The sequence below is a fragment of the Sus scrofa genome, chromosome 8 (genome assembly GCF_054392235.1).
Source record: "Sus scrofa isolate SSC_HxYL_T2T_F1_AM1 chromosome 8, Sscrofa_HxYL_maternal_Yorkshire_Landrace_v2.0, whole genome shotgun sequence".
In the NCBI taxonomy this organism is placed as follows: domain Eukaryota; kingdom Metazoa; phylum Chordata; class Mammalia; order Artiodactyla; family Suidae; genus Sus; species Sus scrofa.
This window is the reverse complement of record NC_139390.1, coordinates 5,351,269-5,374,189: the sequence shown is the minus strand read 5'-3', so window position 1 is coordinate 5,374,189 and position 22,921 is coordinate 5,351,269. Positions and strand designations below refer to the sequence as shown.

The window sequence follows — 22,921 nt, the reverse complement described above, 5'->3', positions numbered from 1 at the left end:
TGGCATAAGTGAAGGGAGAAATAGACAATGGAGCAATAATAGTTGGCGATTTCAATATTTCACTTTCAATAGTGGGTTCAACAACTGTGCAGAAGATCAAAAGTAAACTGAAGACTTGAACAACACTGTAAAACAACTATGCCTAACAGATGTATAGAAAACACTTCACTCAACAATAGCAGAGGACATATTTTTCTCATGCATCCAGGACAGACCACATATTTGGATGCACAACAAGTCTCAGTAAGCTTAAAAAATTTAAGTCAAACAAAATATGTTGTGTGACCACAACAGAATAAAATTAGAAATTAATAACAAAAAGAAATTTGGAAATTAAACAGAATATTCCTAACTAAGCAATATTGGAAAATCATTTGAGATGAATGAAAATGTCATCACAGCATACCAAAATTTATGGGATGAAGTGAAAACAGTGCTCAGAGGGAAATTTATGTAAATGTCTACATTACAAAAGCAAGAAAGCTCTCAAGTCAATAGCTTAACCTTTCACTTTAAGAAAACAAAGAACAGCAAACTGAACACAGGCAAACAGAATGGACATAAATAAAATAGAGAATAGAAAATATTAGAGAAAAATCAACAAAAGCAAAAATAAGGAATAAAAAGGAAGGACATTGCTATTGACCTTATGGAAATAAAAATGACTATAAAGCAATGTTATGAACAATTCTTTGCCAACAAATCAGATAATCTTGATGAAATAGACAAATTTCTAGAAACACACATACTGAAACACTGACCTAAGTACAAATAGAAAATCCAGACAGATATATACCAAGTAAAGACTATTTGATAATAATAAAATATCAAAATATTCCAATGAATAAAAATTTCAGGACCAAATAGTTTCACTGGTGAATTCTACCAAACATTTAAATAAGAATTTATACACCAGTGCGTCTCAAACTCTTTGAAAAATATGAGGAGTTTATAAAACATATACACTCTTCTCAACTCATTTTGGGATGCCAGTATTACCCTGATATTAAAGCCAGACTAAGACATCACCAGAAAAGCAAAACACCAGTAGCATTTGTGAATATAGATGAAAAAATCCTCAACAGAACACCAAAATTGAATCCATTTAGAAAAGATTATATATCATGAACAAGTGGGATTTACCCAAAAAATACAATTTTGGTTCAACATAAGAAAATTAATATTGGAGTTCCCATCACGGCTTAGCTGTAATGAACCTGACTAGTATCCATGAGGATGCAGGTTTGATCCCTGGCCTTGCCCAATAGTTTAAGGATCTGGCGTTGCTTTGAGCTCTGGTGTAGGTTGCAGATACAGCTCAGATCCTGCCTTGCTGTGGCTGTGGTATAGGACAGCAGCCAAAGGTCTGATTCCACCCCTACCCTGGGAACTTCATACACCCTAGGTTCGGCTCTAAAATGAAAAAAAAAAAAAAAAGTACTATGCAATATTAATAGAATAAAGAGGAGTTCCAAACCGTCGTGGCTCAGTGGTTAACGAATCCAACTGGGAACCATGAGGTTGCGGGTTTGATCCCTGGCCTTGCTCAGTGGGTTAAGGATCCGGCATTGCTGTGAGCTGTGGTGTAGGTTGCAGACACGGTTCAGATCCTGAGTTGCTGAGGCTCTGGCATAGGCCGGTGGCTCCAGCTCCGATTAGACCCCTAGCCTGGGAACCTCCATATGCCACGGGAGCAGTCCTAGAAAAGGCAAAAAGACAAAAAAAAAAAAAAAAAAAAAAAAAAAGAAAAAAAATCACATAACAGAAAAATCATTTGACAAAATTTAACAGCTGCTTATGATAAAAAAATTCACGCAATAGAAAGGAACTTTCTCAACCTGATAAATGGTATCTGTGAAAAACCTAGAGCTGATTATACTTAATGATGAAGACTGGAATGTTTTTCTTTTAAGATCAGGAATGGAATATGAGGTCTGCTCTCACCATTCTTATTCATCCCCCCCCCCACGGAGATTCTAGCTAGGACAGTTAGGCAAGCAATAAACAAGTAATAAGTAAGTTAATTAATTAATTAACATCGAGATTGGAAAGGAAGAAGTAAAATTTATCTCTATTTGCAAATGACAATTTCTTACCCAGAAACCCCAAGGAATCCACAAAAAACTCTTACAGCTTATAAAAAGCTCAGCATAGTTATATGTCATAAGATCCATAAAAAGTCAGTTGTATTTATATACACTAGGAGTGAACTTTCTGAAATAAAATTAAGAAAACAATTCCATTTAGAATTGCATCAAAAATATTAAAATACTTAGGAATAAAATGTAAAAATTGTATATTGAAAACTACAAAGCATCATTAAAAAGAGGAAACCTACATAAATAGAAAAGCATCCTATAGGCACTACATTGTAAATCAACTATAATTAAAAAAAAGAGAAAGGCATCCTATGTTTATGGATTGGAAGACTAGTTAAGATGACAGTAGTTTCTAAATCAATCTACAGGTCAAATGCAACTCCTATTAAAAAAAAATTACAACTCTCTTTGGCAGAAATGGAGAAACTGATTCTAAAACTTAGTGGAAATGAAAGGGGCTTGAAATTGCCAAAATAACCATGAAAAAGAATAACAAAATCAGAAGACTCACACTTTACCATTTTAAAGCTTAGTACAGAGCTGCAGTAATCAAGACAGTTTGGTACTGGCATAAGGGCAGACATAGAAGGTCAATATAATAGAATTGATAATCCAGAAATAAATGTCTTTGGTGAATTCATTTTTGAAGAGGGTGCCAATATCATTCAGTGGGGAAAGAATAGTCTTCTCAATAAATGGTGCTGGGACCGCTTGACAGGCATATGTAGAAGGATGAATTTGGACCTCTATCTCACAGCATCTGCACATGAACTCAAAATGAATCAAGGACCTAAACGTAAAAGCTAAAACTTCAGATTTGGGAATATAGGTGTGAATCTTCAAACTTTGATTGGGCAATGGTTTCTTACATGTGAATTCAAAAGCACAAGCAATCAAATTAAAAAAAAGTCGGACTCCCTCAAAATTAAATACTTTCATGCATGCACACTACCATAAATGTGTAAAGACACCCCACAGAGTGGGAGAAAGTATTTACAAATCATATATTTGATAAGGATCTAGTATAAAGAAATCTTACAATTCAAAATTAAGACAACTCAAGGGGAGGGATTAAGATGGCGGAATAGAAGGACTGGAGCTCAACTTCTCTCCTAAAAATAACAAAATTCACAACTAAAGACTGAGCACACTTCACCAAAATGGACCGGAAACCTTAAAAAAGATATCCTACTCCAGAAGAAAAAGAGGAGGCCACATCAAGAGGTAGGAGGGGCGATTTCACGGTATAAACAACCCCATACCTCCTGGGTGGGAAGCTCCACAGACTGGAAACTAACTGGTTCACAGAGACTCACCTACAGGAGTGAGAGTTCTGAGCCCCACATCAAACTCTCACCTGTGGGGACCTGGCACTGGGAGAAAGAGCCCCTGGAGCATCTGGCATTGAAGGCCAGTGGGGCTTGTGCGCAGGAGCTCCATGGGACTGGGGGAAATGGAGACCCCATTCTTAAAAGGCGCACACGGAATTTCACGTGCACTGAGTCCCAGGGCAAAGCAACGTCTCCAAGGGAATCTGGGTCAAACCTGACTGCAGTTCTTGGAGGACATCCTGGGAAAATAGGGGTGAATGTGGCTTGCTGTGAGGGAAGGACATTGAAGGCAAAGCTCTCGGGAATATTCAGCAGCTGCCTTTCTCTGGAGGTGGCCATTTGGGGAAAATCTGGCCCCACCCGTCAGTCAGCACTGAGAAACCCCAGGGCAAACAACAATCCAGGTGGGGTCATAGCCCCACCCCTCAGTAAACAGGCTACCTAAAGACCCCTCAGGCACAGAGGTGCCTCTAATCCCATCCAGAGATGAAGCCCCACCCACCAGAGGGATTAGAATCGGCTCCTCCTACCAGGGGACAGGCATCAGCCCCTCCCATCAGGAAGCCTACAGCAAGCCCCCATACCAACTTCAGCCACAAGGGGGGGCACACGCCAGAAGTAAGAGAGGCTACAACCCTATTATCTGTAAAAAGGTCACCACACCAAAAACCTATAAAAATGAAAAGACAGAGGATTATAACTCAGATGAGGGAGAAAGAAAAAACCCCAGAAAAACAGCTAAGCCATGAGGAGATTCTCAGCCTCCAGGAAAAAGACTTTAGACTGTTGATGCTGAAGATGATGCAAGACATTGGAAATAAACTGGAGGCAAAGATGGATAACTTACAGGAAACACTGACCAAAGAGATACAAGATATAAAACTTAAGAGATGCAAAATACAATAACTGAAATAAAAAATTCACTAGAAGCAGCTAACAGCAGAACACAGGAGGCAGAAGAACGAATAAGTGAGGTGGAAGACAGATTAGTGGAAATTAAGGACGCAGAACAGAGAAAAAAGATTGAAAACAAACGAAGAGAGTCTCAGGGAACTCTGGGACAATGTTAAACGCAGCAACATCTGTATTATAGGGGTGCCAGAAGGAGAAGAGAGAGAGAAGGAGACAGAAAAAATGTTACAAGAGATAATAGCTGAAAACTTCCCTTAACATGGGGAAGGAATCACTCACTCAAATCCAGGAAGCACAACGAGTACCATATAAAATAAACCCAAGGAGGAATACACTGAGACACATATTAATCAAACTGACCAAAATTAAAGACAAAGAGAAAATCTTGAAAGCAGCTAGGGAAAAGAAACAAATAACATACAAGGGAACCCCGATAAGGCTATCGGCAGATTTTTCAACAGAAACTCTGCAGGCCAGAAGGGAGTGGCATGATATACTCAACGTGATGAAAGGAAAAAACCTCCAACCAAGATTACTCTACCCAGCAAGGCTCTCGTTCAGATTTGAAGGAGAAATCAAAACCTCAGATAAGCAAAAGCTGAGAGAATTCAGCAACACTAAACCAGCCTTACAACAAATACGAAAGGAACTTCTCTCGGCAGAAAAGAACAAGAGAAGAAGAAAAGGAAAAAGAGAAGCAAAAACAAATCCAAAGTAATTAATAAAATGGCAATAAGAACATACATATCAATAATTACCTTAAATGTGAATGGACTAAACGCCCCAGCCAAAAGACGTAGACTGGCTGAATGGATACAAAAACAAGACCCATGTATATGCTGTCTTCAAGAGACCCACTTCACTTCTAGGGACACATACAAATTGAAAGTGAGAGGATGGAAGAAAATATTTCATGCAAACGGGGATCAAAAGAAAGCTGGAGTAGCAATACTCATATCAGACAAAATAGATGTTAAAATGAAGAATATTTTAAGGGACAAAGAAGGACATTACATAATGATCAAAGGATCAATCCAAGAAGATGTTATAACAATTTTAAATATCTACACACCCAACACAGGTTCACCACAATATATAAGGCAACTGCTAACAACCTTAAAAGGAGAAATTGACAATAACACAATAATAGTGGGGGACTTTAACACCCCACTTACAGCAATGGACAGATCAACCAGACAGAAAATCAATACAGAAACACAGGCCCTGAATGAAGCATTAAACCAGATGGACTCAAAATTAAGACAACTCAATTAAAAAAAATGGGTAAAGGATTGAAACAGACATTTCTCCAAAGAAGATCTACTGATGGTGAATAAGCTCATGAAAAGATGCTCAACTTCCTTCATTATCAGGGACATGTAACTCAAAACCACAATATTGACAAGAATGTAGAGAACTAAAGACTCCAGGTATTGCTGGTGAAAGGGTGAATGGAGCAGGTGCCATCAAAAACAGTTTGGTAGGTCCTCAAAAATGTAAACAGGGTCACCATATGAACCAGCAGTTCTACTCCTAGGTTTCTAGGAAGAGAACTGAAAACACACTTTCACACAAAATGTGTTACATGAGTCTTCCTGACAGCATTATTCATAATCGCCACAATGTAGAAATAACACAAATGTTCATCGACTGACAAACAGATAAACAGCATGTGGTCCAGCCACACAATGGAATATGGTTTAGCCATAAAAGGGATGAAGCCTGTTATGAACTTTGAAAACATGCACAATGAAAGAAATCCATCATGAAACGCCGCCTCTTCTATGATTCCGTTTACCTGAACTGTCCAGAATCAAGAAAGTCCATACAGACAGAAGATGGATGAAGGGTTGCCTGGGGGATGGGAAAAGGGGGTTTAGGGATGACTGCTGTCTGGTATAGAGCTTCTTCTTGGGGTGCTGAAACTTCCTGAAATTAGGGAAGAGGTGTGGTTGTGCAAGATTGTGGATATGCCTAAGTCATGAATTACGCACCTTGAAATGATGGATTTATGATACGTCAACTATGTATCAATAACATATTGTAAAAAATTAAGCAAATGTGATAGTTAATTTTGTGGCAGCTTGACTGAATGATGGGATGAGCCAATGTCCGGGCAGGCATTGATTTCTGGGAGGGTCTGTGTTGGTATTTCCAGAAGAGATGAACAGTTGAAGCAGTGAACGGAGTCAAGCGCTGTGCTCTCCCCAGTATGGGTGGCCATCCTCCAGTCTCCTGAAGGCCTGAAATGGAATAAAATGATGGTGACAGGGAGGATTTGCCCTCTCTCTACTTGACTCCCAAAGTGGGACATCATGGAGTTCCCGTTGTGGTGCAGAAGAAATGAATCCGACTAGGATCCATGAGGATGAGGGTTTGATCCCTGGCCCCACGCAGTGGGTTAAGGATCTGGCATTGCCTTGAGCTGTGGTGTAGGTTTCAGGCACGACTATGATCCCGAGTTGCTGTGGCTGTGGCTGTGGCGTAGGACAGCAGCTGTAGCTCCGATTCGACCCCTAAGCTGGGAACTTCCACACCTGGTGTCCCCAGGGTCTAGGTGATCAGGTCTTTAGACCCTGCAGTCTATGCTGTTACCTCTCAGCCTTCCGACTATAGTCTTCCTGGATGTCCAGCTTATAGGCAGCAAATAGTGAGACTTCTTAGCCTCCACGGTTGCATCAACCAGTATCCTCTAATAAATTATGTAGAGACAGAGATCCTGTAGGTTCTGTTTCCCCGGGGAACCCTGTTTTTGGTGTTCTTTTTTTTTTTTTTTTTGGTCTTTTTAGGGCCGTACCCGCGGCATGTGGAAGTTCCCAGACTTGGGGGTCCTGTTGGAGCTGTAGCTGCCAGCCTACACGACAGCCACAGCAATGCTAGATCCGAGCTGCATCTACGACCTATACCACAGCTTACGGCTGTGCCGGATCCTTAACCCACTGAATGAGGCCAGGGATCAAACCCACGACCTCATGGATGCGGGTTGGGCTCGTCACCTGCTGAGCCACGATGGGAACTCCAACCCTGATCAGTGGAGCCAGAACAAAGAAAAAAAATCAACAAAACCCACGTACTTGTTCTCGGGTCCCAGTTACTTGGGAATCAACAGTGCAGTCTTAGGTTAGGTCCTGCAGTTAATTAGTTCACCCAGCCTGCCTTTACTGCACGCCCTCTGGCTGCCAGCCCCTGAGCTGGGTGCCAGGAGTACAGAGAGGAATGAGAAGGAGGCTTCCCCTTGAGGGGGTCATGGTTCGGCAGGTGAGACAGACCTAAGGTGGGTCTGACTGTACTCAGGGCAGGTGCTCTTGTGAGCAGTGACCAGCTTTGCTTGGGAGAAGAGGGCTCTGAGAATGAGGGCTGGGGACATTTTCACTAGGAGGGGACAGTCTTGAGGGTGTACAGTGATGCAGCTGGGGTCCGGGCAAAGGTGGTCAGGGGCACTCTGGGAAGAGGTCATGCCAACCTCAGATGCCAGGCTGGGGTCTGGACCACGACTTAATGCTCATCTTACGGAGATATGCCTTGAACAATATTAATAGTGGAGTTCCCTTGCGGCTCAGCGGGTTAAGGATGCAGCGTTGTCACTGCTGTGGCCCTGGTTGCAGCTGTGGTGCTGGTTTGGTCCCTGGCCCCAGAACTTTGGCATGCCTGGGGCACAGCCAAAAAGAAAAAAGAATATTAATAGAAATTGCATTCTAAAAATATAACAGGATTCCTTTTACGTGGTTCTTCAATTGTGTGATTAGAAGTCTTCTTGGCACCGCGATGTATAGTGAACACATATAATTTCAGTGTTCAGTCTTAATAGAATGGCTCTGTAATTAGGGGGCTTGCTATGATCAAATGTTATTAATCATTCGAGGAATGTTTGTTGGTACTCTTGATGGGAGACGTTTAAGATGTAAGTGAAAAAAAGCGGGTGGCATATACTAATTGAAAAAAATATAGCTGGGAATTACACTTCCTCGGGTGGTAAAATTATAAATGATCCTCATTGTATTCGCTCTACTTTTCTACATCTTCTAAGTAAGGAAATCTCTTCTACAACAGGCACACTCACGTAGTAAAAAAAATTGTTTAATATGCTGGAAGAATGTGCCAGAAAGAGCTAAACATTTGGGTCTACACTAAAATATCTTTTTAGCATTTTCAGACAGCTGGTGTGCGGGATAAAGAGAGTCCGGTCTTAGCACTTTAGAATTTTTGTACTTTCTTATTAAAAATAATAGCAAAACATCCGCTCGCGTCGCAGCGCATTTAGCCACTTGCGACGCGGGAGGAGCCAGCAGGCGATCAGCGCTTCTGCCCGCCCACGGTTGGGAGTGTCCACGGCATCCGAGAACGTGGATCTCCAGGTTTCCTGCGCTCCAGATGGCATTTTGACAACAAAGATAAAACATTCACACAGTCACAGCACACATCCTGCTCCATTAGACTCCCTCGGTCTCATCCTGGATCTGTTGGAGGAACTGCTTTATTTTTAGCTCTTCCCTTTGAATTTGAGAATTGCCTTTTATCGGGGCTGTAAGCCTTAGTGGTGTTTTATGGTCTGGTAGCTTTGAGAGGCTTGGGGAGGAGGTCCGGGACAATGCCCAGAGCCATCGGGGATCACTGAGATTTACCAGAGCTCAGGGGGAGGGGGAGGGCAGAGGACACGTGTGTCAGCCCCTGTTCAAAAATTGCACCCCACCTGGGAGAGATGGGCACTTCTGAGCCACCACACAAGGAGCCTGGAGCATTGCCAGTGGGCTGAAAAACAGGCACAGGTATTAACACTCACAGCAACCAAGATTCACTTTCATGACGTTGGCCATTTGTAAAGGGGGGAGGGACCAGCGTTTATTGCGCCCCTGCCGCGTGCCAGCCACCTTCCATGTGGAAGCTCATCCAGTCATCACAGTGACCCTAGGAGGTAAGCGTTTTTCTTCCCACTCTAGAGACGATGAAATTGAAGTGGAGAAAATAAGGAACGTACCCAGCTCGGCAGTGGCAGAGCTGAGGTTTGACCCTCAGTGGCTCCAATGCTAAAGACCCTGTGTCGTCGTCTTGTCCTGCCTGTGCTTTCCGTACATGACGTCTCATTTAGCCACACTGGCTTTCTTGCCCATGGTACTTTTATTGTGGGTGGGGAGCATGAAAACTATCAGGATACTGACTAGGGAAGCCTGCCTGATTTCTGCCTTAAGTAGATGTCACATTCCATCACTATTTGTTGAATGAGTGAATACCATATTTCTTAATATATTTCAGATATGTGTACCTTTAAAATGGTGCAAGTGCTTTTTTTTTTTTTTTTGGTTATACTCCTGTGTATGGATGTAATTTCATGGTTGTGAGGACGCTTATCAGATCTACCTTTTTATCACATTTTAAAACGTAGCATTCGTTGCTGTGGACTGTCATTGCAATATTGTCCCAAAGGTCTCTACAGCTTAGTCATCTTGCTTCACTAAAACTTTATGCCCATTAATTACTGACTCTTTCCCCTACCCCCAGCCACTGGCGACCACAATTCCACTGTCTGATTTTCTTAATTTGACTATTTTATCTTATTATTTATTTATTTAGTCTTTTTTTTTTTTGCCATTTCTTGGACCGCTTCTGCGGCATATGGAGGTTCCCAGGCTAGGGGTCGAATCGGAGCTGTAGCCACCAGCCTACGCCAGAGCCACAGCAACGCGGGATCCGAGCCACGTCTGCAACCTACACCAGAGTCTATGGCAACGCTGGATCCTTAACCCACTGAAAAAGGCCAGGGGTCGAACCTGTAACCTCGTGGTTCCTAGTCGGATTCGTTAACCACTGAGCCACGATGGGAACTCCTGATTTGACTATTTTAGAAAAATATGCGATTCTGGGATACTCTGAAAGAAGATGCTGTCAGGTGCACTATCTCCAGGCATATATTGAGGACCAGCTATATGAAAAGAGGGTGTATTAAGTTCCTATTTCTGCCCCAACAAGTTCCCATCACCAATGGCTTAAAACGACAAAAAATTATTTTCTTGTAGTTCCAGAAGTCAGAAGTCTGGAGTGGGTTTCAAACTGGGCTAAAATTAAGCGGTCAGCCGGGCAGCTTCCTTCCAGATCTCCTTCTAGGCTCTGGAGGAGAATCCGTCCCTTGCCTTTCCCATCTCTGCCTGCCTTCCTTGGCTTATGGTTTCATCTCCTTTGCAAAGCCAGCGGTGACCAGGTGACCAATCTGCCAGTGACCAATCTGACTCGAACTTGGCTGCTTCCCTTTTCTATGTTGAAGGGCCCTTGTGGTTATATCGGGTCCACCTGGATAATTCAGGATGCTCTCCCATCTGTAGGTCAGCTGACTAGCATCCTTCCTCTGCCTTCTACCTTAATCCTTTTTGCCATGTCATGGAACATTTGCAGGTTGCAGGGACTAGAACACAGACATCTTCGGGGGGCATTCTTCTTCCCATCATAGAGAGCTTGTGCTAAATTGGGGAACACAGATTAATTAGGACCTCTACCTTCAAAAAGTTTCCAGTCTGGTAGGGATCTCTGTGTGTGTATGTGTGTGTGTTCACTGCTAAGTGACGATGTGAAAAGGGACGTGGCAGGGTTGGACCCAGGAGTTAGAGGAAGTGCGAGGAGGGGGGTTATTTCAGATGGGGGAGTTGGGGGGTAGAGAAAGGCTTTTTGGAGGAGGGGGTCTGTGAACTTGGTCTTGAAGGATGGATAGATTTCAGAGGATAAAGTTGGCTGGGAGAACATCTGAAGCAAAGGGAACGGCCCAGACCCACGAGAGTGTCCTGCTAGAAGTGTGTGTGTCCTGGTCCCCAGCTTGACTGCCTCCAGGGGGCAGCAGCCACAGGAAAGAGAGAAGCCTCATTTCCACGTGCAGGCTCCTGTGTTTTCAAGAGAGCCTGGTCCGGTCAGAGTGGCCAGCCACCACCCCGCTCCAGCAGGTGGCTCGGATCTGGTGTTGCTGTGGCTGTGGCATAGGCCAGCAGCTGTAGCTCCGATTCAACGCCTAGCCTGGGAACCTCCATATGCTGTGGGTGCGGTCCTAAAACAAAAAGACCAAAAAAAAGTGAAAGTCTTAATTCAGTTCTTAAAAACAAAACAAAACAAAAACCCCATACTGAATGAGCCGAATAGAAATCAGAGGACTCTACCCAATATTCTGTGATCGTCTATGTGGGAAAAGAATCCAAAAGAGAATGGATGTGTATACATGTATAACTGAGTCATTTTGTTATACAGCAGAAATTATCTCGGTACTGTAAGTCAACTCTACTTCAATAAAACTTTAAAAAATGGAAGAAAAAGAAATCAGAGGGTTTCCATCTTGTAACCTCTGATGTGAGGCCCAGAGAGGTTGAGTTACTGGCATAAGGCCACACAGCTGCGAAGTGACAAAACTAACAGTCAGTGATTTCTGGGCGCTTTTTTTTTTTTGTCTTTTTTCGTCTTTTTTAGGGCCGCACCCTCGGCATATGGAAGTTCCCAGGCTAGGGGTCAAATTGGAGCTACAGCTGTTGGCCTACGCCACAGCCACAGCCATGCCAGATCTGAGCCATGCTGGTGACCTACACCACAGCTCACGGCAACGCCAGATCCTTAACCTACTGAGTGGGGCCGGGGATCGAACCTACATCCTAAAGAATACTAGTTGGATTTGTCCCGCTGGGCCTCGCCGGGAACTCCCTGATCCCTGGGTTTTTGATAAAATGTTCCACATCACTTGGCCATTACGAGCATCCTCTGGAGAGGTGGACGGGCAGCGGTCACGGTCACAGGAGGTGTTCAAGCCGGGAGAAGATGGGCTCTGATCAGCAGAGTGGCTTTGTATGTGCACTTGTGCAAGAGACAGGATTTCTTTCAAGCCTAAGACGCTGTCATTCCAGGAAGCTTCGGGGCATAGCATGTGACTTCCCAGGAGGGTTTGCCCTGTTCCGCAGCGCGAGCTCTGGTACATTGATTCAGGGATTTATGTCCTGCAGTTGCTGCTCTTGAAAGAGACAGGTGGTGGGGGGGGAGAGGAAAACAGAAAGAGAAGAAAAAAAAGTAGAAAAGAAAAACTAAAATTACCTCTTTTGTTTATGCCGAGAGAAAAGGCATTTGGCTCACAAAAAGGGGCTGGATAATTAATATCATTACTAATGCGAAAGTTCATTGGAAACGCAGTTCTTTTGCTCAAGAATGAAACAGCAGACATGACTCCTTTATCGTCATCTCCGATAGAATAGAAATTTTATCCCATCTTGTACTCCAATTACAGGCTATAATGACTTAGTCTTCTGAAAGAGATTTTTTTTTTAAATACAAAGCATTTCTTTAATTTGCATTTCCACCCTCTGGGTCTGAATAACAGGCTGTGCAGTGATGAAACTGCAAGTGAAATTCCTGTCTGCTGGGAATTGCTTTAGATTTACATCGAGGAGCCTGCCTTTTCAGCACACGCCCCCAAGTAAGTACAACTCAGGTTCGCACATACATCTTGCTCAGGGTTATGGGGCGATTAAGATCCCAGCCCTCACATTCATTCCTTCAACAGATATTTGAAGTAACCTTTCCTCCCAGTTTGCCCAGGACTGCGCTGTTTTGCCCAATTCAATTTAGTGTCTCCTTTTATTCTCAAAATGCATCTAGTTTCTAACACGAAAATAGGCAGTCCTGCTGATCTGGGGAGTATACTTTGCCCTGGGCACTGCTCTCAGCCAGGAAGAAGGGGGCTGATGGACAGGGCAGTCACCTCCCCGCCCTTTCCTGATATAACTGCTTGGTAGCTTTGTGACCCTGGGCAAGTGACTTAACGTCTCTGTGCCTCAGTTGCTGCATCTGTACAGCATACCTGATTATGTCTACCTGGTCAGGTGGTTGTGACAATTAGGTGGTCTGTTTCACGCAGAAGGAGTACCAGAATTCCTGGCACTGAGAGAGAGCTGGAAACAGGCTAGTTAGCATTGCTAGTTAGTATTTCTCCTGAACAGAGGGGATGTTCCTGGCCTATTGTGCATGTAGGAGAGGAGGACACATCCAGAGAAGCCATCGACCAGTGAAGGACAAAGACACACACACACACACGCGCGCGCGCGTGTGCAATGACAGAGAATCCAAAGGCTTTTGTTTTTTTTTTATTCCTTCACTGATTTAACAAGTCATTCGTATGTTTCCCACCAAACCCAGGGTTCTAGGGAGTTAGCCCCTCGTTAACGTGACTTGATCCGGCTGTGATGCAGTGAGACCTGTGTGCCCTGTGAGCATAGAGGCAGGTCTCTGGTTTTGTTACAGGGGGTAAGGGGGACCTCCTGTGATGCTCTGGATTCTGCCCTCTCAGAACTCAAGTACTGAAATCCTAACATCCAGGACCTCCGAATGGGACCTTCCGTAGAGACAGGGTCTTTGCAGACGTCATCGGATTGAATTGGGGTCATCAAGATGGGCCCCCATCCAATATGACCGGTGTTCTTATGAAGAGGGGAAATTTGTTTTTCTTTTCTTTTTTTTTTAAAATAAAAGTATAATGGATTTCTTCTGTGCAGCAGAGTGCCCCAGGCATACATACACATGCGTTTCCCGTCTTATATGATCTTCCATCGTGGTCCATCCCAAGAGATGGGATAGAGTTCCCTGTGCTGCCCAGCAGGACCTCAGGGCTTATTCATTCTAAAGGCAATTGTCTGCATCTACCACTTTGGCCGGGCCGTGTGCACAGGGGGAGCCCTGTGTGATGGGGAGGCAGAGATCCGGGTGTTGATGTACCAGCCAAAACCCACCAGAGACGGCCAGCAAGCCCCCAGCAGCTGGGAGAGCGCGGGGGAACAGATTCTTCCTCAAAGCTTCGGAAGGAACTCATCCTGCCAACACCTAATGCCAGACTCAGGACAGAGCACACTTCCGTTGCTTAAGCCACGCAAGCTGCGGTCCTTCGTTAAAGCATCCCCCCACCCCCAACCCCCGAAACAGACAGGCCTTCCCAGAGGGCCAGGCAGATGCTGTCTGAACCAGGAGCATTTACTGCTGGGACGTCCATGCCACTTGGCTGGTCCACTTCCTTATCTTAGATGTGGTCACGCTCTGAGCTCCACTCTACTCCATTCACTTCGCATGACTCCAGATCAGCATCCTAGTGTGACAAAGAGGCGATGAGGCTCCAAAAGCAGGTTTTGATGCAACTGGTTGTTTTCCAGAAGTGACGCTGTTGGAGCAGCTGCAGAAGGAACGAGTTAAACTGGCTTCAAGCGCACCGCAGGTTGGGGTTCTCAGACATTCAGCTGCTGTGTTGAGTACCTTCAGCTTTTCAGGCTTCTGTTTTCTGGCTTTATTACAGCACGACTGGCTGGCTCCTCTGATTGACTCACAGGAGAGGTGTTCACCTGCCCTTTCTATACGCGTCGGGGGGACATTGTGACATTGGAGGCATAACCACATACAGCTGACCTTTGCTGTTTCATGCAATATGACTAGAGTCCTTCATGAATTTGAGGATTCATGAGTAGGATCACTCTTGTCTTCCTTCCTTTTTCTTTCTCTCTCTCTTTCTTTCTTTCTTTCTTTCTTTCTTTCTTTCTTTCTTTCTTTCTTTCTTTCTTTCTTTCTTTCTTTCTTCCTTCCTTCCTTCCTTCCTTCCTTCTTTCTTTCTTTCTTTCTTTCCTTCCTCCCTTCCTTCCTTTCTTTCTCTCTCTCTCTCTCTTCCCGTCCATCCCTCCCTCCCTCTCTCTCTCTCTTTCTTTTATTTTTTTTCTTTTCTTTTCCTTTCCTTTCCTTTCTTTTTAGGGCTCCCCCTGCGGCATATGGAAGTTCCCAGGCTAGGGGTCGAATCGGAGCTGCAACCTGGGATCCAAGCCACATCTTTGACTTATATACCACAGCTCACAGCAGCACCAGATCCTCAACCCACTGAGCGAGGCCAGGGATTGAACCTGAGTTCTCATGGATACTAGTCAGGTTTGTTACTGCTGAGCCCCAGTGGGAACTCACACACACACACACACACACACACACACATTTCTTTTTTAAAATTTTTATTACAGTATAGTTGATTTAGTGTTATGTCAGTTTCTGCTGTACAGCAGAGTGACCCAGTTTTCTCATACTATTTTCCGTACTGTCTTTTTCTCTATCTTCCATCATGTTCTATCCCAGGAGATTGGATAGAGTTCCCTGTGCTGTACCGCAGGACCTCATTGCGCATCCATTTTAAATGTCATAGTTTGCATCTACCAACCCCAGTCTCCTGGTCCATCTCACCCCCACCCCCGAAAACCCCAAGTCTGTTCTCTTTGTGAAGCCGTTTCTGTTCTGTAGATAGGTTTATTTTTGCCATATTTTAGATTCCGCATGTAGCGAAATCATATGGTCCTTGTTTTTTTCTCTGACTTACTTCACTCAGTATGAAAATCTCTAGTTGCATCCCTGTTGCTGTAAATGGCATTATTTTGTTCTTTTTTATAGCTGAGTAGTATTCCATTGTATATATGTACCACATGTTCTTAATCCATTCACCTGTGGATGGGCTTTTAGGTTGTTTCTATGACGTGGCTATGGTGAATGGTGCTATAATAAACATAGGGGTGCATGTATCTTTTTGAATTAGGATCACTGTTTTATTAATGACTTTTTTTCTTTTTAAGGCTGCAGCTGCGGCTTATGGATGTTCCCTGGCTAGGAGGTCAAATCAGAGCTGCAGCTGCTGGCCTACACCACAGCCACAACAATGCACGATCCAAGCTGCGGCTGCGACCTTACACCACAGCTCATGGCAATGCCGGATCCTTAGCCCACTGAGCGAGGCCAGGGATCAAACCCTCATCCTCATGGATCCTCATCGGGGTCTTAACCCACTGAGCCACAACAGGAACTCCCTGCTAATGACTTTTTAAGTGAAATATGTCCAGACAAATCGGGATATGGTGCCTGCCCAGCATACCCTCCCCCTTTTTAAGAAATGAAACGTGGTAGGTACCGTTGAAGATTCTTGTCTGTCTGTCCCACAGTAATCCTTTCCCTGCCCCAGGAATTACCACATACGTTTCCATGGGTTTTAAAAATTCTTTTGTCCCACGTTTTGTAACCCAAAGCAATAGATCCTATTCTTAAACTCTGCCAGAAGGAAGCCAGATTGTTCTGTGATGTGCTTTTCTCGCTTCCCATTATTTTTAATGTTCTTTTATATGCTGCAGTTCATTTACTGTACGCTGTTCCCTGGAATTATGCCCCGTGTATTGCCTTCCTCCTACACCTATTGCTGTAGGTGTGAGCATTCTTGTTTGAGGTTCCTTGTGCACGTTCCTGAGACTTTGTGTCGCACGCATTGTCCAGGACACACACCGAGAAACGGTGGCCTTGCTGGGCCATGGGGTCTGCCATCTTGGAATTTATAAGCTTGTGACAGATTATTCCCCAGAAGGGTAATTTGCCTTTCTGTCTGCAATTTTGATAGTTCCTGCTTGGCCATGCCCAGCGAACATTTGGTATTAGCAAACTTTAAATTTTTGCCAGTCTGGTGACTTTTTAAAATTGCATATTCTGCTGCTAGTGAAACTGAACCACTTTGAAATATTTATTGCTCCTTCAGGTTTCCAGCATGGGAAAGGATATTGCCCATTTGTATCCTTTGCCCATTTCCCCAGTGGATTGAATTGTTCCATAGCGTCAGGTAAGAGAGAACATCCTTGTCTTATTCCTGACTTCACTGGAGAAGCTTCTCAAGTTTTAACATTAAAGACTATGTGTTTAAAGTGTCTGGCCTTTATGTATCACCACAGTAAAATGTACACATTTCCTTTAGAGAGTATATTGGTTTTGCTGTTCATACTCAGATATACAACCTACTTAGAATAAGACTTTTGTATAAGGGGCGTTCCCATTGTGGCACAGAGGAAGCAAATCTGACTCGTATCCATGAGGATGAGAGTTCGATCCCTGGCCTCGCTCAGTGGGTCAGGGATCCAGCATTGCTGGGAGCCGTGGTGTAGGTCACAGACGTGGCTCCGATCCCAGGTTGCTGTGGCTGCAGTGTAGGCCAACAGCTGCAGCTCCGATTTGACCCCTAGCCTGGGACCTTCCATATGCTGCGGGTGTGGCCCTAAAAAACAAACCAAAAAAAAGATTGTATAAGATAGGAGAGAGGTCTTTACCGGACCTAATAATATTAACAGTGGTTATGTCATATCTTTCCTTCCAGACTCAAATTTCCTCCGTTGCCTAAAATATGCCCTTTGTATATTGTTTGTTGAAATTGAGATCCAAACACGGGTTTGCTTTAGAAATGACTTTTTCGTGCTACTTACTTGGGAAGAAAATGAGTTGTCCTGAGAAATATATTATCTACTGGGTTTTCTTATTGCTTCTTTGTGGTGTCATTTAATTTGTTCCCTTGGCCCTTATATGTCCTGTAGATCTTCAGTCGAGGTAAAATGTGAGTTGGGTTGAACTTCAATTATTTGTGCCATGGATTCTTCACCTGTGGTATTTTGCCTCATATCCAATTTGGGGTTGTCATGGTTAGCGATGCTTAGGATTGATCAGTGGATTCAGTGGTGGCTGTCTCCTTTCATCCTTGTGAAATCTCTCATCAACTTTCCAGCTCATGATTTTGCCATCCATCAGTGACCATTGTCTGAATCAATTCCTAACTGAGGAATGGCAAAACGGTCAATTTAAATTCTGTCGTTCCTCCAGTATTTAGGAAGTGAAAGAACTGTATCCTCTTTGAGAGCTGGTTGTGCTGAAGTAACATTCATATCAGAAGGGCAGAATAAATACGTAACTCTTTCCCCTCTATCAAATTGCGGAGGAATTAATGCCTGCAGGTTCCAGGGCTATCTATTGAGTGAGTGTTTTTTTTCTTTCCTTTCTGTGTTTTTATCGTGGCTAATTGTGAACTCATTGTTTTCCATGTATTTTATATATTCCATATATTTCACGCATTCCATGGATCTTAGTAAACTGCTAATTTTTATGACTATTTCCACTGGAATATAATGTATAGAAAGATGATAGCATGAATAGTTGATGTGTAGCTTGAGGAAGGCTTCATAAGGTGACCTACCTGTATGACCGCTGCTCATGGCAAGAAATAGAGACTGGAAAGTCATCCTGTGGTCATGGACTAGAAGGCTTAACAATGTTATGTTATTTATTTGTTTTTTTTGGCCATGCCTGTGGCATGTGGAAGTCCCCAGACCAGAGACTGAACCGACCCCCTAGAACCATGACGGTCACAATGCTGGATCCTCAAGCTCCTGCACCAGGAGAATTCTGAAGACTTAGTAATGCTGACATGTCCACGCTGTCCAGAGTGATCTGCAGATTCAATGCCATCCCTCCCCAAAGCCCAATGACTTTTTTTTTTTACAGAAATAGAAAAATAATTCTTAAATTCATATGGAACCCCCAAGGACCACAAATGGCCAAATCAGTCTTGAGAAAGAAGAACAAAGCTGAAGGCATCACACTTTCTGATTTCAAAATATATTACAAAGCTATAGTGATCCCAGTGTATGGTCCAGGCATGAAGATGGACCTACTAACCCATGGGAATGAACAGAGAGCCCAGAAATGAACTCATGCGTATAAGGTCAGTGACCTTTGACAACAGTGCTAAGGATACACTACAAATGGTGTTGGGAAAACTAAGTATCCACATGTGAAAAAATGAAATTGGACCCTTATCCGCACCACACAGATCAACTCAAAATCAATTAAAGACTTGCATATAAGACCTGAAATCGCCAAACTAGAAGAAAACGGAGGGGATGATGATTTTTTTAGATACGATACCAAAAGCACAGACAACAAAAATAAATGTAAACAAGTTGGATTATGTCAAACCGAAAAGCTTCACAGCAAAGGAAGACAATCCACAGGGAATGAGAAAATGCTGCAAGCCATGTGTCTGATGAGATTAAAACTCCAAATATATAAGGAACTGCTACAACTCAATAGGAAAAACAGCTAATAACCCAATAGGAAATGGGCTAAGGACTTGGATCAACAGTTCTCCAAGAAAACACAACACATGGCCAATAGGTATGGGGAAAAAACACTCAGAGTTACTAACGTTCGATCTGATTTGCAGGGAAATGCAAATCAAAACCACAATGAAATGCCACTCATACGTGCCATGATTGCCACTCTCAAATACGGTAGCTAAGGTGTGATCACAACCTAAATGTCCATTGATGGATGCATAGAAGGGAACCCATGGGCCATATGCATAGATACACGCTGGAATTCTATTCTGCCTTAAAAAAGGAGATTCTGAAATAAATAACAGCTGGCTGCACCTTGAGGATGTTATGCTAAGTGAAAGAAGCCAGTCACAGAAAGACAAATACTGCAGGATTGTTTTTAAATGAGTTATCTAAAATAGTTAAATTCATAGAATCAAAGAGGGCAATGGTGGTTGCCAGGGGCTGGGGGGAGATGGAAATGAGGAGTTAGCAATGGGCATGACGTTTCAGTTCAGCAGGACACATAAGCTCTAGGGATTTGTTGCACCTGCATTGTACTTGTAGTAAACAGTGATGTACACTTAAAAATTTGTTAAAATTTGTCATGTTGTGTTTTCACTGTAATAAAATAAAATAAGATAAAATGAACCAAGTCTCATGACCCCCCCCCACCAAAAAAAAAGAAGAAGAAGAAGAAGAGGGAAGAAGGAAAGAAAGAAGTTAGTGACTTGTTAGTGACTTTCCACTCGTTGGCTCCAGAGTTATCCATGTCTCCCAACTTCACCAACTTCATTTGTTTTTTTCCAGGATAAGTGTAGACCTGCGATGTGTCTTCTTTTATGGGTGACTTTTTCACTCAACATTATGTGTCTAAGGACCATTTGGGTGGTTTCCATGTAGCTGTAGATTGGTTATTCTAGTTGGTGCTTATATTTCTGTGTGTGCTTCTTTTAAAGTCTATCCTTTTGGCCATTGATGGAGTTTGGGTTGTTTCTAGCTGGGGCTGGAACAAAACTTGTGTAAGTCTTGAACATGGGTTTTTTTTAATGTACCTATAATTTTTTGGATATGTACTTTGGAGTGGAATGGCTAGGTCACGTGCAAGTGATCAGCTCTGATAGGCACTGTCAAATCATTTTCCAAGGTGTTTTTATCAATTTATACTTGCACTGCGATATATGAGAATTAGAGTTTTCCCACATCTTTGCCAACACTTGGTACTGCCATTCTTTTTTTTTTTTTTTTTTGGTCTTTTTGGGGCTGCACCTGCAGCATGTGGAGGTTCCCAGGCTAGAGGTCCAGTCGAAGATGTAGCTGCCGGCCTACACCACAGCCACAGCAATGCCAGATCTGAGCTGTGTCTGTGACCTACACCACAGCTCACGGCAACGCTGGCTCCTTAACCCACTGAGCAAGGCCAGGGATCGAACCCTGCATCCTAATGAATGCTAGTCAGGTTCATTAGCCGCTGAGCCATGATGGAACTCTGGTACTGCTATTGTTTATAATTTTAGAAATTCTGGTGATTGTGCAGTGACAGTCCGTTGTGATTTTAATTTATATCACCTTGATGCCTGATGAAACTGAGTGCATTTTGATTGCTCTTTTAATGAAATATCTGTTAAATGTCAATATTTTAATGAAATATTGGCCATTTTGATACTATTTTAATGAAATATCTGTTCAGGTCTTTTACCAATTATTTTTCAAGTTGGGCTCCCTCTCTCCTTCTCCCTGATTTTTAGATGATCTTGATGTGTTTTGAAGAAGAATCAATTGTCGCTTATATACATCGCAAATATTTTCTCACACTGTGGCTTTTTCATTTATGGTATCTTTCAGTGAACAGAAATTGTTACTTTAATGTCACCAACAAAATAAGTTTGTCCTTCATAATAGTTAGATATGTTTGTTTCTTATTTTAAAAATCTTTGCCACTTGTAAGTCACCAATATTTTTTCCTCTGTAACTTTAAAAAAAAAAATTGTTATGACCACGCCTGTGGCATATGGAAGTTTCCGGGCCAAGGATTGCATGGAGCCACAGCTGAGACCTTGTGGCATCTCTGGCAATGCCAGTTCCTTTAACCCACTGTGCTGGGCCGGGGTGGAACCTGCACCTGCACAGCAACCCGAGCTGCTGCAGTCAGATTCTTAACCCATTGCGCCACAGTGGGAATTCCTCTTATGTGACCTTTTGAAGGTGTATATTTTTAGCTTTCGATGCTGATTTTCCTTCTATCCGGAGTTGATTTTCCTTATGGGGTGAGGAGAGGAGAGGGACAATATTTATTTCCAGTTTACCCCAAATGATGAATTGAAAAGACCGTCGTTAACAACTTGCTAGCACTGTGTAACAAAAACTGTCAGAAGCAACTTCGTCGCTTAAAGCTGCTAGCCTTTATTTTGGTCCCAAGTCTTCCCGTCAGCAGTTTGGGCTGAGGCTCACTTAAACATCCGGAACCAACCCCTGCGTTGACTGGGGCACCTTTCCATCTGGTTCGTCATCTTACAGCAAGATAGCCTGGCTGGTTCACAGGGCAGCCGGTTCTCAGAGAGAAAAGACAATGTCGGAGCTCCCGTCATGGCGCAGTGGTTAACGAATCCGACTAGGAACCATGAGGTTGTGGGTTCGATCCTTGGTCTTGCTCAGTGAGTTAAGGATCTGATGTTGCTGTGGCTGTAGTGTAGACCGGCAGCTACAGCTCCGATTGGACCCCTAGCCTGGGAACCTCCATGTGCCGCAGGTGCAGCCATAGAAAAGACAAAAAAAAAAAAAAAAAAAGAGAATGTCATACTATAAAAACACTTTTCAATCTCTGTGTTCCATTTGCTCTCATCCCTCTGGCCAGAGGAAGGCCAGCGGTCACCCTGAGACGTGGGGGAGGGGACTTCTCATGTCGGGGATATAGGGTGGGGTGGTCATATCGGGGTCCATTTTGGAATAATCAGCCAAAGCCGTTCTATCCCCATGGCACTACGATGTCACCCTTGCCTTAAAGGAAGGGACTGTATGTGTGTCAGTCTTTTTTGGGTTCGAGGCTCTTAATTTCATTATTCTAGTTGTCAGCCCCTAGGCCAGGAACATATTTCCTTAATTCCCCTAACTTTGTAACTTTAGATATGACATTTTAACTTCTTTAGCTTTGTTACTCTTCTGTGAGATGGGCTTGGCTGCTCTTGGCCCTTTGCACTTTCATATAATTACAGGAACAGACAGTCAGTTTTCTTTAAAAAAATGGCTGGTGTTTTGTTAACTAAATAGATTTGGAGGTCAGTTAATACCTTCAGACTACTGAGCCTGCTAGGAGTTTCCGTCATGGCTCAGTGGTTGGTGAACCCGACCAGCACCCATAAGGACACGGGTTCCATCCCTGGCCTCGGTCAGTGGGTTAAGGATCTGGTGTTGCTGTGAGCTGTGGTGTAGGTCGCAGATGTGGCTCAGATCCTGAGTTGCTGTGCCCTGGCTAGGTGGTGGCTACAGCTCTGATTGGACCCCTAGCCTGGGAGCCTCCATATGCCTCAGGTGTGGCCCTAAAAAGATAAAAAGACCAACAAAACAAAACAAAACAAAAACCTACTGAGTCTTCTAATCCATGAGCATGGTATGTCCTGTTTATAGTCATTATATTTCTCCAAAAAAAATTACTGAGTCTTCTAAT

The 22,921-nt window shown here is 43.4% G+C and overlaps 1 protein-coding gene across 4 annotated transcripts in view; it reads left to right on the top strand.

Moving 5' to 3' along the window:
• The window catches only part of STK32B (serine/threonine kinase 32B), a 362,927-nt gene that overhangs the window by 40,012 nt on the left and 299,994 nt on the right, over window positions 1-22,921 (top strand). The gene's annotated exons all lie outside the window — the stretch shown is intronic.